Genomic DNA, 18,104 nt, shown 5'->3' on the forward strand with positions numbered 1-18,104 from the left:
GCACCAAGTTTTCTCTAAAGCAAATCTCATGTCCTTTCACTTTACTGTGCATCTCAAAAGGGAGGAAGGAAGGAAGGAAGGAAGGAAGGAAGGAAGGAAGGAAGGAAGGAAGGAAGGAAGGAAGGAAAAGCTTTTTCTTATATAACCACAATGCTATTATCACAGTTAACAAAATTAATAACAATTCATAAATCTTATCTATCGCTCAGTCCATATTTAGATTTCTAGATAATTGGGAAAACAGAAGTACTTTTTAAATAGTGGGACTTTTTTACAACATCAGAGTAGACAGGTTTATAGGGAAAAAATTGGGAAGCAGAAATTGTACCCTCTTAGACCCCCTCAGAACATCCAGTTGACCCAAACTAAGGTGGTGGAGTCTTGATAAGCTGAAAAAGCAAATTATCTTCTTATACTTCTTCAGTCCAATAAAAAATAAAAGTGTTCTTCCCAGTTTCACTGTGTGCTTCAGTTCACAGGATTTTGTAAGGTACTAAAAGGTCACTTCTACCCACCTCAAAGGGCTCATATTAGTCTCCCTCTGAAACAATGTGAATAAAAGACTCCTTGTATATTCTAAGGGGAAATATTATGGTGTCTACTTGTTGTTCTTTGTATCAAAGTCTCAGGGAAAAAAATGGTGAGGATGTGTACATTTGTACATGAGCCAGGAGTTGTCCATTAACTTTCTAAATGATCCAGTCACAGTCTACTGAATTTGGAAGAACTGCCAAAGATGAAAGAGCTTTTCCTGCTCAACTGGAACTAAGGAAAAGTGGTTTGGGACAGTAAGTGACAAGTCAGAGAAAGATAAAAATCACCATAACTCCTACCAGCTAGCCTAGAAGAGAGTTTCCTTTACTTTTTCTCTGTTACAGCTTCTCCTTGCTGCAAAATGAGCGCTTTCTAGTTATAGCTAGCGTGGTTGACTTTTCATCACATCCCAGGTTCCATTCTCAGGGCTCAATGTGGCTTAGCTCAGTTCGTCCCCACAACTCTATGAAGTCGGCATTATGATTATTCTCACTTTTACAAATGAGGAAAGGAAAGGACAGACAAGTCCTAGGATAAGTTGTGCAAGATTACACGGCTAGTTATAAAATGGCCGAGGCGGTGCTTGAATCCCGGGCATCTAGTTTGGGATGAAATGCTGGGATTTTTGTACATATGATCTCATCTGATATCATTGTTTTCATTGCGTAGCTCTGTCCCAACACTTTTCACACCGTCCGAATTAATTTCTCCTTCCTCTCTTGTTTTTCCAAATGAAGCTATGAGCTCCTAGAAAGAAAAGGCTGCTACTTCCCGACGGTGCTTACCTAGCAAATGGCAGACATTCATTTAACGTACGTGACAGGACCAGGGCTTGGGTGAGGAGACGGAGGAACTCACCCACAGTGCAAAATTTGAGAGGGCTCAAAAAAAAAAAAAAAAAAAAGCCTCGACAATCAAGATGTATGATACTTTAATGCAATGTTTTTTGAAAAATTAAAATCAAGGTCAGTGGCCGTGCCATGTTGAGCTATGCTGGAGCCTGAGGCAAAAGGAAAAGTCAGCCAGAGTAATCCGGTCTTTAAAATATTGATATTGTGGGGCGCCTGGGTGGTTCAGTCAGATAAACTTCTGACTCTTGATTTCAGCTCAGGTCGTGGTCTCAGGGTTGTGAGACTGAGCCCTGCATCGTGCTCTGTGCTGGGCCTGGAGCCTGCTTAAGATTCTCTCTCTCCCACGAACCACGAGAGAGACGATGGACTCTGAAAAACAAAGTGAGGGTTCTAGAGGGGAGGGGGGTGGGAGGATGGGTTAACCTGGTGATGGGTATTGAGGAGGGCACATTCTGCATGGAGCACTGGGTGTTATGCACAATGAATCGTGGAACACTACATCTAAAACTAATGATGTAATGTATGGGGATTAACATAAGAATAAAAAAATTAAAAAAAAAATAAAAATAAAATATAAAGTCTCAAAAAAAAAAAAGATTCTCTCTCTCCCTCTCCCTCTGCCCCTTCCACACCACCTCCCACTCATGCACGCGTACTCTCTAAAACAAAACCAAAAAAATTGATATTTTAATCATCATGGATTTTTGCATTAATTTTGATTTCTTAAGATTATTGCATTGAAATATTATTTTTCTTGATTATTGAATTTTTTGGTGTCTCCTCCTCCCCCTTAAATTTTCCTCCTGAGGTGAGCGCCTCACTTGCCTCATCCTGGTCCAGGCCCCAGGCACAATTGAATAAATGGTTAAGTTCACATGCAATATCTACCTTTTGCTGGTGAAAATATATATGAAGTTGCTACTCAATGAATAATGGAAAAGACAAATATAGAAACAAACATTAAATCAACAAAGCTTAAAGTTGTGGGAGACATTGTTTCTAGGAAATTCTTTGTGTTTGCCCGAGTCATCTGAGGTTGGCTATCTCAGTTATTTCAAGCAGGTTGTTAATGAGGTCACAGCCATTGACCAATCGTCTTAAAAAGCCCCTTGAAGAGCATGTCCTGCTAACAATGACTTATTCATTAAACAAACATTCACTGAGTACCTAACATGTAGCAGGTTGTATGGCAGATGCTGGGGATACAGAGATGCAGAGGCAGGCTGCTTTTTCAAGTGGAGTGGAGGTGGAAGAAAGTCAATAGGCAAGAGTTCGTAGGTCTACTCAGAAGATTCATGAAAGGCTTCTCAGAGCGGGCCAAGAGTGCGTCAGTTTGGAGTTGCAGTGTTTGAAAGGGCCCAATAGATAATTCTCCCCAACTTGAGATCTGAATTACTTGTAAAATAAGACAAAGAAGTTGGCAGTTAAAGACCAAAATATTAACTTTATCCCTGGTACAATGGATGTTGGAGAATGTGGCTTATACCGACAACAAGCAGGCTTCTTAGTGCAGAATCCCAGAATTAGACAGACCCACCCACCCAGCACTCCTCGACCAAGGCAGACCCTGCCCGCTGCAGGGACAGAGCTTGCCTCTGGAGATTTGGAAGAGAATGGGGGCTCCCTGGGCGCAGCTTGCACCCAAAAAATAGTGATTGGATGAAGCATGTCAACTATTGCCTATATGGTATAAACAGTGAGATGCGTAAATGAACTGTAATCCCTAGAGGTGGTTGGTTAACATTTGAAACACCTAATCAGGAATGTACATTCCAGAGAGGTTTAAGTACTACAGATATTGTTATCTAAATCTATACTCAGAGGATTTGTTAATAAATACGTTAGAAATAATTTTCCAGGGCGCCTGGGTGGCTCAGTTGGTTAAGCGACTGCCTTCGGCTCAGGTCATGATCCTGGAGTCCCGGGATCGAGTCCCGCATCGGGCTCCCTGCTCGGCGGGGAGTCTGCTTCTCCCTCTGACCCTCCTCCATCTCATGCTGTCTCTCATTCTCTCTGTCTCAAATAAATAAAATCTTTAAAAAAAAAAGAAAAAAGAAATAATTTTCCATCAATGAAATGACTGATATTAGATATTTATATGACAGGTTAGAAAGATTATACTGGCCCAACTGCTTTTGCACAAAGGAGGTATAAGAATCTGGCAAGCCAAGCAGTCTGATATTGTCAGAGCAGTGCCCTGGGTCTAAAGCCTCCTTGGTTCTATGCCCACCTTTTCATGGAGAACTCAGTTGCAGATAAACTGTAGGACTGGCCAGTCCCATCGTCAGAATTTTGCTGTATCCATCTTAAGATTGAGTCTTTCCTGTAAGGTGCTTGTTGGAATGTGTAAGGACTGAGAGAGGAACTTCCACACAAGTTTAGAAGAACATGACGCATGACTGTTTTTGTGCCTACTTGCTGATAAATATACATCTGGTAGGATTTGGTGTAAGACTTTCTTTTTTTTTTTTTTTAAGAGTTTATTTATTTGAGAGAGAGAGAGAGCACAAGTTGGGGAAAAGGGAAAGTAGGCTCCCTGCCCAGCAGGCAGCCCAACGGGGCTCAGTCTCAGGACCCTGAGTTCATGACCGGAGCCAAAGGCAGATGCTTAACCGACTGAGTCACCCAGGTGCCCCAAGACTTGCTTTCATTATAATAGGCCATGTAGTAGCTAAGTTGTGGGGGTGGTGATGTATATTTCACCTTCCTACTTTTCTTTGCTAGAACTGGAAGAGCCTCACCACTAAAGAATGGCCAAATTGGCTTGGGTCAGTTCAATACATCCTTCCCAAACTCACTAATCAGGTAAATCCCTCTTCCCCAACCCCAGGGGTGGAGAGAGCCGGAGTGTTATACTAATAGAAGTTCCTTCACATGGAGGGGCACCTGGGTGGCTCAGTCTGTTAAGCGTCTGACTTTGGCTCAGGTCATGATCTCAAGGTCCAGGGATTGAGCCCCATGTCGGGCTTCCCACTCAGCGGGAAGTCTGCTTCTCCCTCTCCCTCCGCTCCTCCCCCAGCTTGTGTCTCTCTCAAATAAATAAATAAAATATTTTAAAATTTATTTATTTATTTAAATTTTTTTATTATTATGTTATGTTAATAATAAATAAAATCTTAAAAAAAAAAATAAAAGTCCCTTCACATGGAAAGGAAACTCAGCAGTAGGGAATGAGAGTTCTCCACTAACAGTGGACAAACCAATGTTCTAGGCAATAGAAATAGCATGGATTAAAACACAGAAGCCTGATGAAGACATTCAGGAAATTATAAATCATTCAATATTCCTGGAGTATAAAGGGCAACAGGAGGAATGGTGGGAGATAAAAGCAGACATCAGGGCAGGGATCTCTCACAAATCCATACAAAAATTTAAGAACTATCTAGCAGTGCTAAGTAGGATGAAAACAGGACAGGATTTGAATATTAGAAAAATGCCTTTGTTGGCAGTGTGGGGCGTAGAGTGTGAGGGGAAGGCAGCAAGACTAGAGGCAGGGATACCAAGAAAGTAAGGCACTGCTGCTGATGAAATGGTCTGATTTGAAACAGTGGAAAACAGATAACAAAGAAGGAAAGAACATGAATGGTTCTCAGAAAGGAGAATTTGGAAGACCTAGTGATTGAGTGGATATATGAGGTAAAGGAGTGTCTTGATCCATTCAGGCTGCTATAACAGAATATTCTAGACTGGGTGGTTTTTAAACAACAGGAATTTATTTCTTACAGTTCTGGAGGCTGGGAAGTCTGAGATCAAGGTGCCAGTAGATTCGGTGTCTGGAGAGAGCCCACTTCCTGGTTCGTAGACGGCTGTGCCTTCACTCGGCAGAAGAATGTAAGGAGCTCTCTGGGGTCTCTTCTCTAAGGGCACTGATCCCATTCATGGGGGTTCCCACCCTCATGACCGAATGGCCTCCCATGGCCCCACCTCCTTATAGCATCACCTTGGGAGTTAGGTTTCACTATATTAATTGGGGAGGGGTGGGGCGGGGGGGGACACACAAGTATTCAGTTGTAATGTCATCTCCATTTTCAAAGTACACAAGTGGGCACAATTTACAGAGAAGCATTCAATCTATAAATATTTATTGAGCCACGAATATATAAATAGCAAATTGAGAGTAGTAACTGTAGGTGGTAGGTTGAATTTCCCACAGATGACTACCACAAACACATTCCCGAGGGTAAAATCCTTCTCTGTATGTTGTGTACATAGTGCCCAGAAATCAGGAGTGCCTTACTATAGGTTTCTTTTTTTTTTTGAGACAGAGAGAATGAGAGAGAGAGCACATGAGATGGGGGAGGGTCAGAGGGAGAAGCAGGCTCCCCGCCGAGCAGAGAGCCCGATGCGGGACTCGATCCAGGGACTCCAGGATCATGACCTGAGCCGAAGGCAGTCGCCCAACCAACTGAGCCACCCAGGCGCCCCTTACTATAGGTTTCTTATGTTCGGTAGGTCATTAACCTCTGCTTAGGCAGTGTCTGGCCTGTGGCAGTTTCTCAATAAATAACCTGCTGAATAATCTAGAAGAAGCATAATACCCCTGTGTAGCCAGTTCCCCACAAGTCAGCATCTTAAAACAGTGAACATTTATTAGCTCACAGTTCCTGTGAGGAAAGAATCGGCAAACGAATGGTTTGGCTGGATGGTTCTGGCTCACGGTCTCTCACAAGGCTACACTTGAGGTGTCAGCTGGGACAACAGGTGTCTGAGACTTGATGAGGCCAGAGGAGGCCCTCCCAAAAATACTCACTAGGCAGTAGGCCAGAGGCCTCAGCTCCTTGTCATGTGGGCCTCTCCATAGGGCTGCTCACACCTGGCAGCCCCAGAGCGGATGATGATGATGATGATGGTGAATGAGTGAGAGAGGGAGAGAGGGAAGGAGGGAGAGAGAGAGGCCTCACTGCCCTTTATGACCAAGTCTCAAGTCATCATCCCTTGTGCGCTATTCTGTTCATTCGAAGCAAGTTACCACTAAGTCCAGCCACCACGCCAGGGAAAGGATTACGCGATATCAGGGGATCCCTGGGGACCATCCTGGAGGCAACCTGTCATACTTTGTGAATTGTTAACCGACTGTGCAAATAGCAGCCTCCAAATGCTCCCACAAATATGTTCTTTGCTGTGAAGGTGGCTATAAATTATTTATCAGCCTTTCCCTGTTTTGCAAACATGGTAACACTATCACCTCTTTGCTCCTCAAATGCAAAGGGCACTCCAGCAGGTAAATGGACGGTAATGACAACTACCTTAGCACCACAAAGATCCCAGGTAAGGGGCGCCTGGGTGGCTCAGTCGTTAGGTGTCTGCCTTCGGCTCAGGTCGTGATCCCAGAGTCCTGGGATCGAGCCTTGCATCCGGCTCCCTCCTCGGCTGGGAGCCTGCTTCTCCCTCTCCCCCTGTTTGTGTTCCCTCTCTAGCTGTCTCTCTCTCTCTCTGTCAAATAAATAAATAAATAAAATTAAAAAAAAAAAAAAGATCCCAGGTAGGCCGATGAATTGCCTTGAGGCAGTTTTTGTTTGTGTCTTCAAGGCTGTCCCTTGACTAGAATGAAAGTTTTGTATTTCTCAAGCCCGGCTCCATCAGCCGGGCAAAACTCGATACCAGTTTCAGCATTAAAAAAAAGTATTGACTTGGGTAGATCATTTTATTTAAACCCTTGTTCTAAGATGACCTGTTAAAACAAGAAAAGTATCGCTACAGTCAGGAATTTTTAAATGAAAGTGCTCAGTGTTTTCCAAAGAACAAAATGTGGGTTTGCTTCAGGGAAGGAAAATATATATATTTTTTTAAAGATTTTATTTATTTATGTGACAGAGAGAGACACAGCGAGAGAGGGAACATAAGCAGGGGGAGTGGGAGAGGGAGAAGCAGACTCCCCGCTGAGCAGGGAGCCCGATGTGGGGCTCGATCCCAGGACCCTGGGATCATGACCTGAGCCGAAGGCAGACGCTTAACGACTGAGCCACCCAGGCGCTCCAATATTTTTTTTTTTCTTGGTTTTAAAACACGCACACTTTCTCTTTCATAAAAAAAAAAAAAATTAAGGTGAATTTGCTAAACAGATATTTGGGCTGAGTTTGCCAGAGGCAAAAGTGGTCCCCTGTGAAGATTTTCTAGCTGGCAAGCCTGTATGATCATCTGATGGGTTAGAGATATGGGCCCTTTGTCTATTTTTAATTTTTAAATTTTTATTATTTTTTAAAAGATTTATTTATTTTGAGAGGAGAGCACGTGTGTGCGCACGCGCTAGCAAGAAGTGGGGCGGGGCCGAGGAAGAGAATCTCCAGCAGACTCCCCACTGAGTGTCACTGAGCTCCATCTCATGATCCTGAGATCATGACCCCAGGTGAAATCAAGAGTCCCACGCTTAACGGACTGAGCCACCCAGGTGCCCCTCCTCTGTCTGTTTTAGCCCATTATTTCTGTAGCCTCAGCCAGTGCCTGCCCTGCTTCATTCTGCGGGATGAGTCTCTTCATGCCAATTCCAGATAGAGCCTCGGAATAAGCAATTAAATTTTCGGGGGAGCACACGTGGAAGGGTGGGAAAAACAATTTTTCTCTTACAAGACAGTTGAATAAAACTATCCAAAGAGAGAAATGAAATGAGTCCACTTGATATCAAACAAAGACGAGTGAAGGGAAATTTTCCCAATTATGCTGTGGGTGTGAACGTTTTCACACAGCCTTTCCCCGAAAACAGTTGTGCGCAGTGGCTGCCAAACCTGGTCCAGATGTTCCACATCAGTCTTCCGAGATGGCATCTTTGCCAACCCTGACAGAAACTCACTGTTTACTCTAGCTGAATTTCCCCAAACTCTGTCCCTCCAAGACCATATGCATCTTGGTCCTTAGAGTTCTGTACCACCTTGGCAAGCTCTGTGTGGCTGGTAACCTTAGCCATTAAAAATGCTTTAAAATCATTTCTGTGTAGTAATTAGATTAAGGTTTGTCCTTTGAAGTCCGCCTCCAACTGGCATTTCAGATATCACTTAACAAGCTCACACTCGGCTTTTGTGTTCATATGTTGGGCCCTGTGGCCATAGGGCCCCTTGAGTTTTTACTTCAAGGCTGGATTAGTGGACAGGGAGCAAGTTTATCACCACCAATACATCTTTAAAGAACGGTGCTTTCATCACGTAGCATTTTCTCCTTTTCTTAACCAGCTCTCTTCTCTATCAAATGTTTCGATAACCATTCGTGTTATCGAACGATTAACAGGCCTCGACTAGTGTTTCTCAAACACTAATATGGATATGGATCATGGAACGTCTTGTTAAAGTGCAGATTCGGATTCAGTTAGGTCTGTGGTGGGGCCTGAGAGTCTGCATTTCGAACGTGTGTCCCGATGATGCTGATGTTGCTAATTCCAGACCTACTTTGAGTCTCAGGGACCTAAAACTACACTAATGGTGATGAGAGGCAAACTGGCTTTGCTTTCAGTACCGCACTGGGCACTGGTTATCCTTCTTCGGCGAGCCCCTTGTAGGGTTGAGATAAACAGCTTCTCACCTGAAGAATAGTTCTCTCTTCCTCTTTCTCTCTTGTGAGGCAAACGCTTGAATTTCCCTCCAGCTAAATCCGTTTGAATAAAGAAAATACTGATTGAGCCACTTTACATCAATAAACACATTCCCTGTTTCTAATGATTGGAGTAAGTAATGGAAATTGGATGGACATTTTTAGCAATTGTTTTTTCTCTTTAAAGTGTCAGCACATTAGCTGTGGTTTATTTGCTTTGTTTGAAGTGACCTCCAATGCTGCTCAGGAAACACTCTACACGCTGCTTTAAAAGAATTAATCATATTGAATTAGTGATTGGTTTTTAAAAGCCTTTCTAATGGCAATACACTCCCAAGGACTTTCAGGGTCATTTCGTACCTTCTCTCTCTCACTCTCTGTCCATCCGTCCTTCTCTCAATCTCTCCCTTATAATTGGCCCATGTTTTACAGACTCTAGAAACCTTCCCAAACTTGCTGATTAATATTAATAATTGGAAGTAGTGAGGTAAAGGAACCCCATTTCTTAAAGGATGCTCCATCCAGCTCCAAGAAGCCCACTGGCTAAGAGAGACTGGGGATAGGGCATCAGCTGGCGGAAGACAACAAGGCGAGAGGAAAATTCCCTTTGCTATTCACTGGAGAGTTTCAGGCTATTCCCAGAGGAGTGGCCACACTCAGTGTGACTATTTAGTTTCATAGAATATGCTCCCTTTTAGGTCTTTCTTGTCACTTGAAGAATGTGGGGTCTGCAGAGAGGGGAAAAGCAAATGATTCCCACTGAATCTCTCTCGGATTATATTTATTTGCCAAAATCTTGTAGACCCAAGAGAGAAATACTACAACTTCACAATTTTTATCTAAGTCACTCCAATGTCTTGGCAGGTCTAGAACACTTAGTTTTTTCATTACTCTAATAAAGGAGATCTGTAGGTGACTTTGTTTTGTTTTTGTTTTTAAACGGGCTCCACACCCAGCGTGGAGCACGATGCGGGGCTCAAACTCACAACCCTGAGATAAGACCTGGGCTGAAGAGTCAGACGCTTAACTGACTGAGCCACCCAGGCGCCCCTGACTTTCTTTGAGTTGTAATTTCATAGTTCACCATTTGCCTTACTTTTATTAAAAAACAAAAACTAGTAGCTCCCTTTTTGCTACTTTACCTTAGATAGAGAAACTTGAGGTACCACATCACCTGGTTTCAGATCCTAGCATTGCTTCATCCCTATCTGACCTTGACTTAAGATGACTTAAGTCACTTAACCTCAGTTTCCTCACCTGAAAAACGGGGATAATAAAAGTACCATCTTTGTAGGGGGCGTCTGAAGGAATACTAGCTGGCACAATAAAAGTGCTCGATAAAAGTTACCTATTGTTTTAGTCCTGTTCAGCTCAAATAACTGCAAAATGCCCAACGTGGATCATTGCAACATAACCTACTACTAGGTTCTGTCCATGTGATTCTGAAACCAGCTGATCAATTGTCTGCATTAAGTCAGTGCCATGGTTTGGTGATGCGACAAGACAGTCATATGTGCCTACAACATCAGAGCATAGCAAAGGTATTGTTTTTGTTGTTGTTGTTTTATTTTATCTTCAGCAACTGTATTGTTTTTACCCACCCTCCCAGCCCATGAGGGCTTAAGCAAGAACAGAAGTGATGAAAATGCTTTGCAAAGCTCAATGCCCCACACGGAACACACACACAGTGATACTTGCTGTAAACTACACTAATGCACTACAATGCTGGATTTTTTTTTTTTTTTTAAGATTTTATTTATTTGCGAGAGAGAGAATGAGAGACAGAGAGCATGAGAGGGAGGAGGGTCAGAGGGAGAAGCAGACTCCCTGCTGAGCAGGGAGCCTGACGTGGGACTTGATCCCGGGACTCCGGGATCATGACCTGAGCCGAAAGCAGTCACCCAACCAACTGAGCCACCCAGGAGCCCCAACGCTGGATTTTATTTTTAGTGTCTGGTTTTCTAAAACCCTATGCGGTACAGGTCAACCAATGTTCAAGCGTACGTAGCGCCACTGCCCCAACTTAGGTGCTGTGAAAACTTAAAAGATGATGTAAGACAAGATTTCTGCCCTCAAAGATTTGACAAAGATTTTACACCAGAGACCAAGCATCTGCGGCTCACCGTAAGGACGGATGAGGACAGGTGCTCCAGTAGATTCAGAGAGCCAGCCACAGGGGGTTTTCGAAATGCTGTCGTAGTAATTACATATCACCTGAGGCGTCCCTATTTAGAACTTGGCTTTACATCTTAAAGATTTCTGGTTCATTCCCACAATGGCCAAAGAAAGTTTGTGTCTGTGTTATATGTCTTGTGTGTGTGTGTGTGTGCATGTGTGCGTGCAAATTGCTGCCCTAGACCAGTCTAAAACTTCTTTCCTTTTTTTTCCATTTATTCAACAAATATTGATCAAGAGCGTATTACGTGTGTTAGGAGTTGTGCCCTATTTATTCTAGTCACAATTGTACACACAAGTCCAGAGTCCTTCGGGCAGTGGCTTTAGTAAAATGAATAAATTAGGGTAAAATCTTTCACTCTTCTGATTAAAGTATCCGTGTAGTCCAATTTCAAGATGCAGGATTCGTTTTAGAAAAAGGTATCGGGGCGCCTGGGTAGCTCAGTCAGTTACGCATCCGACTCTTGATTTTGGTTGAGGTCATTTTCTCGGGGACCTGATCTTTGGCCTCTGCGCTCAGCGGGGACTCTGCATGAGATTCTCTCTCTCCTTCTCTCTCTGCCCCTCTCCCCTGTGCTCTCTCTCTCTCTCCCAAATAAATAAATCTTAAAAAAAGAAAGAAAGAAAGAAAGAAAGAAAGAAAGAAAGAAAGAAAGAAAGAAAGAAAGAAAGAAAGAAAGAAAGAAAGAAGCATCAAGATGCTGGTGGAGAAATCTGAAGTTTAGTTATGTGGAGATGTGTACCAAAACCAGAAATGATTCTCCATACCTTTTACCATAAAAGCAGTTTGTTGCCTGTCTGAATGTTCCAGTGTCATTTTATTGGTACTCATTCTATTTTCAGAGTATTACTTGCTACTGAAAGAAAATAGAATCAGGTTACAATCAGATCCTTAGTTCAGGAGCACTGTAATAATATCCCAATTTGCTGGATGCTGCAAGTGAAATCACTGGGTAGCCGAACAGATGGGGCCCTTTTACGTTCAGCTAGAGCATACTCAACCTTTGACATGAGATCTGTTTGTAAACCAAGAAATGTTAGCTTAAACCCCAGGGCCTCTTAAACCCTTGACCTCTCTGAAAAATGCTAGAGGATACGTTGAGGCAAATAGTTTAAGAAAGTTCAAAATAGCAGTAAGTGCTTGATGAACATATTTGACTCCATGACATTTCAGCCTCGTTGGTCAGGGAAGATCTTTTTTTCCCTTGAAATCACTTTGGAGGTAACATGATTTTTCCCTTGCTACTCAGAAAATATCTTTACTTGTCATAAAATGAAATAAAAAACCTCCAAGCCCAAGCATATAAAAGGCTTAAATGCATGAGCCTTATCATGATCTTTCCTATTGTAGTTCCGAAATTAGTCCTGAAATTCCACGGAAGGTGCTGAAAATGTCTCTTTTGCATTTCTTTTCTAGATTGTTCCCTCTCTGAGGAATGGTTACCAGAGTCTTTTAGAATGACTTATATTTGCTAATTGGATTAAAGGTGTGATAACGGAAGAGAGTTTTTTTCAATATCCCAGTAACATTCTTAATCTGGGAAACAGATGTTCCCACACCTTTTTGCATCTTTGTGTTCAGTGATTACAGTAAGAAGATTTCAGAATCTTCCAAACAGTTCAAATTCATTTTCCACACAGTTGGAAGTGGGAAGCCATCAGGATGAAGGCCTTGAAACTTAAATATAATCAACAGGAGTTGGAAGAAGGTGGAAAAGGGAGAAAGGAGTCCGAGTTGTTCTTACTTGTGGTTTCTAGATTTCTCTCAGCGCTCAAAGTCATCCTCCCGTTTCATTCATTTATTGGAGCAGTTAATGCTTTTTATGATCTCATGCACACAGAGAAAAATATAAAAATGCATTTACCAGATGGAAAACGAAAGATAATTCTGACTTAGGTGGTCATACTACCTTCATTGTAGATAATTCTTATACCTAAAACACTATAAAAAGGCAGTTTATCATCTATCCATTAGAAAAAAGGTGCTAAAACCAGATAAAACCTTCTCCTATCTTTCACAATAATTTTGTCTTAACTTGCTTTTCTTTCGTCCAAAAATGTTTATATAAGTTTTGTAGGCCATCAGTATTTGAGAAAACGGGAGGAAAATGATTCTTTTATTATCAAAATACAGGTCATAATGAAATATATGGTTTCTAGTGTTCAGGGTGTATTTTGTTTTTAAAGCCACAAAAATCTTCTTACAGTAGCACCCTGGTTGAAAGTTTTAACAAACTTGGTTTTTAAAAAAGTTTAGTAATAATAATAATGGGAAAAATCCTTTGGCCACGTTCATCTGTGAGAGTGATTAATCTGGTATTATAAAACCTCACATTTTCCATAACCGATATTTGGAATCAAAGATGTGCAGGACGTCTGTCTACATCTGATGTTATACAAAAGCCTTGGCATGCATAGACATGGAGATTCTTGGGTCCTGCTCCCAAAGATTCTGATTCATTAAGTCTGGGGGTTTCCCTGGGAATCTGCACTTTTAACAAACAGCCCCGGGTGATTCTGATGTTAGTGGTCCAGGGACCATTCCTGGAGAATGGCAGTTTTGGAGCTTGTCTGAGATTGTAATGGTGCGACTCAGCCCTGCCCACCACCCTCTCCTCGCACTGCTATTACTAAATATCCCTCAACAAAGATCTTCAGGGGGATGACTTTCCTACAGCTCCAATATCTTGAAATACATTCTGAATTATCCTCAATTATAACAATTATGTTTGGTTAAACACCTTTGAGTTACTCACTAAAATACTCCTGCAATTAGTGAATGCACAAGGGCATATCTGGTAACTCTATTAATCACACTACACGTTTGGCCAGAACCTCTGGTTAGATAAGAGAGGTGGGGCTGCCTAGTCACCCAGGTTTGAAATCCAAATGAAATGTTAGAATTCAAACAAAGGGCTCTTAGCCTACCACCATTATATATCGGAAAAGCGATTGTGTCATTCAGAGCAAATACTCAGAGATGGTGCCTATACGTTACAGAGATATTAAAAGGGTAAAGAGAAGGGGATGAATTATGACAAAGACCTGGCTATTTTGACAACTGGTATATAGTATGGTCTGTTTCACTGAATTTCATCGTATATTCCTTCTGTTTCCTTCCTAAATCAATTTAGATGTGTTGACTCAAGCTATATTTGAAAAGGCTTCTGGTGAATTCTAGACTGCCTCTGAATGGTGTATCCCTCATCACGCACACCTGGAGGCAAGGAGGCGTCAGGAAGTGGCTGTACCAGAGAATGGCTTTTCTTCCCCTGGGTGAAAGCTGGACCATGTCTGCAAAGGAGGCCAGACAAGCTCTCACAAATAAGGTACAAGACAGAGTTCCTATGAGAACCAACTATTTACTTTCCCTCTCTTTTCTCCTCTGTTAGCACCCTGCAGAAAAGAAAGAAAGTGTGGTAGAATGTATTATTGGTTCACAATTCTTCCTTTTATTCCCTTCCCTGTGCTATACTTCACTAGGTAGATGATGCTTATCTGTCCCATTGACTTTGAGTTTGGCCATACAGAGGTGATCATGAATGAGTTCTGATCCAAGATGCTAAAAGGCACTGCAAATTTCTGCCAGACTTTTCTTGTACTTCTGTTATCTCCCTGAGAAGAGCATGCCCTGGGCAGCTGTGGATTTCAGAATGAGACACACGTGCAACAGGCCTCACTCTGATTCATAGCCTTAAGCAGAGCTGCCGTAACTGGCCTGCAGACACATGAGTGGGAACAATAAGTGTCGTTTTAGTAAGCCACCCTGATTGGAGGAGGGGCTTGACTGTTATGCAGCAGCATCATAGCATTAGCTGACTAATACAGGAGGGTAACTGCCATTTACTCAGGACTCACTCCTTGCCAAGCACCATGCACACTAACTCCTTTAATCTACAAAATTTCTGAGCTCTATTGATGCTCCCCTCTTTCATGACACATCTGCCCAGAGAGGGAAGGACCCACAGCTAAGAAGTGGCTGGGCCAGAAATTCAAATTCACACGTTCCCCTGTCCAAATACAGCGATTATTTCATGGCTCTTTCCTACCTTCCTGCAGTTAGCACCACAGGTTGTAGCAACATAAGAAACAATTTTGCTCTTTTATGAAGTGCTTTACAGTCTGATGCATTTTTATGTACCTTTTTTCACCAATAAGAAAATGTCCAGTTACAAATTGGGGTAGTTCTGTTTAGCTCTTCTCTAGATTGAAACACAGCCCTTGAGATTTGAAATGGTGTCTTCCGTTTGGAAAGTATTGTGCTTTAGAAACCACAGGAGGGCTTAAAATAGACTGGAATATTCTGAGGTTATAGGTATGAGAGAAAATGTACCAGATAAAAACCAGTTGAGCCAGTGTTTGGAGCCTTTCTTGACCAAAGCAGACAGACTCCATAGAAACTTCTCAGGACCATCCCTCTGACCACACTGGAGGAGACAACCGCTCAGAAGGCATCACCGGTATGGTCACTGTTGACAGAAGGAACAATATTTTCCAACTCAGGCTGCACATTAGAATCACTTGGGGGGCTTAAGAAAAACAAAATCTGGGCCCTACTGCCAAACAAACTCAATCAGAATTTCTGTATTCTGCACATCTGTATGTTTTTAAAGTTCTCCAGGTGATTCTAATATAAAGCCAGAGTTGCATTCCACTAAACTAGAAGATGGGACACAGAAAATGTATTTGCTGACATTTAACATTGGAAAATAATTCCAGGGGCGCCTGGGTGGCACAGTCATTTAAGCGTCCGACTTTTGGTTTTGGCTCAGGTTGTGATCTCAGGGTCATGGGACCGAGCCCCAGCATCGGCATCGGGCTCTGCTATCAGCACGGAGTCTGCTTGTCTCTCTCCCTTCCCCTGTGCCCCTCCCCTGCTCAAATAAATAAATAAATCTTTATGAAAAAAATTCCAGTCCGTGGCCCACACCTGGAGATTGGAGTGAGGTCCAGCTTTGTGTGTCTTTGAACTTCCTACACAGTGACTCCTCTGTTATCATTCTTTATCATCTCTTTTTCCTCCACTGAGTATTTACTGAATCCAGACTTAGTTGCTGACATCCATATCTATGTCAGTTTCTACAACAGTGTTTTTGTTGTTGTTGTTTTTTAAGATTTTATTTATTTATTTATTTGACACAGAGAGAGAGACAGCTAGAGAGGGAACACAAGCAGGGGGAGTGGGAGAGGGAGAAGCAGGCTTCCCGCGGAGCAGGGAGCCCGATGTGGGGCTCGATCCCAGGACCCTGAGATCATGACCTGAGCCGAAGGCAGACGCTTAACGACTGAGCCACCCAGGTGCCCCTCTACAACAGTGTTTGCCAAGGGCTAGACTGTAAAAATCTACAGATTTTTTGTAAGAAATTCACTACAACTGAGATCAGCTAACGTAATGGGAGAGCTGTTACTAGCTTCACTAGCCAAATAAATAAATAAACAAAAGCAACATCTGTCATTTACATTGTGTCTATGTATGGTTCACACTCTTCTAGAAATATTTCAGAGCACTGACATTCTGGTTTAATTTGCACATTCAAGTTCCCAAGGATTACCTTTGATTTGCATAGCAGGAGACTGAGGTCCCATATGCCAACTGCTACCTCACTCCTACACAGAGACCCTCTTGTGGTGCTTATCAAATGGCCTCCCCGGGCTATGTGGGAAACTTTCTACTTCTTCTTTTTCCCTTAAGATTCTATTCTTAAGTAATCTCTACACCCAACGTGGGGCTCGAACTCCCAACCCCTAGATCAAGAGTTGTGTTCTCTACTGACTGAGCCAGCCACGTGCCCTGAAACTTTCTATTTCTTTTCCCAGTAAGACACACAAACTTCTTACGGCACTAGTGGTAATTAATTTCAATACATTTGAATGAAAATACTATCTAACATTTACAGAGTGTGTTCTATGCGCCAGGCACTATTTATAGTATTCTATATGCATTAACTTGTTTAATCCCTAACCCTATGAGGTAGATGATTTATTGTCCCCATTTTACAGATGGCACAGAAAAGTAAGGTGCCCAAGGTAACTAACTTATTAAATAATAAAGCTGGAATTTGAACTTTCCTGTATGGATACTATTTATCAATTACCAATTTGAAAGGGCACCAAGTGTGGTCAAATAGTATCTAGAGTTAGGAGATTTAGGTAAATATTTTCAAATAAACAATGCATATTTAAAGAAAACAGTCATTCCAAGCAATCAGAGTAACTTTCTGATGTCTCTAGGTCTTCCATGCTTTTCCACTTCTTATCACAAATGCCAACCTGATGAGTTAATAACAATAAGAGAAAATGATCAACTCACTCAGGCATATGAGACGGGTTCAGTGTGCTCATACTTGCGTCCAAACAGGAGTTCAAAGGCAGGGTGACTAATGAGTATTGCATGAAGGTGCAGTTGGTAGGAAGCATCAGAACAAAGTGTCCTTGGCTGGCTTGCTTCTGCATCTTCTGGAGCACCCACTTAAGGGGGTGTGGAGAGCAAGTGAAAGCAGGAGATGGATTTCTTCTGTAGAAATCTTCAACAATGAGGAAATTGAGATCAAGGGTGAGAAGCAACTCCACGTGACATTCTGCCAAAGGGCAATCCCTTCTGGGAAGGGTTCAATGCAAAGGACTTACCCTAAGAGTTCTCATCACTCCCGCACATCCTCAGACTCAAGCAGCCACCCCTACATATCCGAGAGGAATAGCCCAATCCACAATGCCCCATTTATCCCACTTCTGCCTTTGAGAGAGGAAGACCTCATCCACTGTCACAAAGGCAATGCTTTGCCAGACAAAGCAGTAACTTTTGTTTGCTTAAGAAGCACGCCTATAAAAACCTTTCATCACTCCAGATGTCTTGGGCCAAGTTCTTTCAAGTAAGTTCCATAGGGAAGAACTTTTGAAACTGGATCAAAAATGATAATCAGTGGGGCGCCTGGGTGGCTCAGTCGTTAAGCGTCTGCCGTCGGCTCAGGTCGTGATCCCAGGGTCCTGGGATCAAGCCCCATGTCGGGCTCCCTCCTCGGCGGGAAG

General features: G+C 42.5%; 1 long non-coding RNA gene across 1 annotated transcript; it reads right to left on the reverse strand.

Annotated features, from left to right (window-relative positions):
* Positions 1-11,857: 11,857 nt before the first annotated feature.
* Positions 11,858-17,766, reverse strand: LOC118005065. Its single transcript, XR_004677768.1, has 4 exons — positions 17,706-17,766; positions 17,389-17,602; positions 15,412-15,547; positions 11,858-11,935 (listed from the first exon to the last, which is right to left on the reverse strand). It is a non-coding gene; the product is annotated as an uncharacterized LOC118005065 (long non-coding RNA).
* Positions 17,767-18,104: the final 338 nt, after the last annotated feature.

Source organism: Mirounga leonina, unplaced genomic scaffold (genome assembly GCF_011800145.1).
Source record: "Mirounga leonina isolate KUSES-001 unplaced genomic scaffold, KU_Mleo_1.0 Mir_101595, whole genome shotgun sequence".
NCBI classification, from domain to species: domain Eukaryota; kingdom Metazoa; phylum Chordata; class Mammalia; order Carnivora; family Phocidae; genus Mirounga; species Mirounga leonina.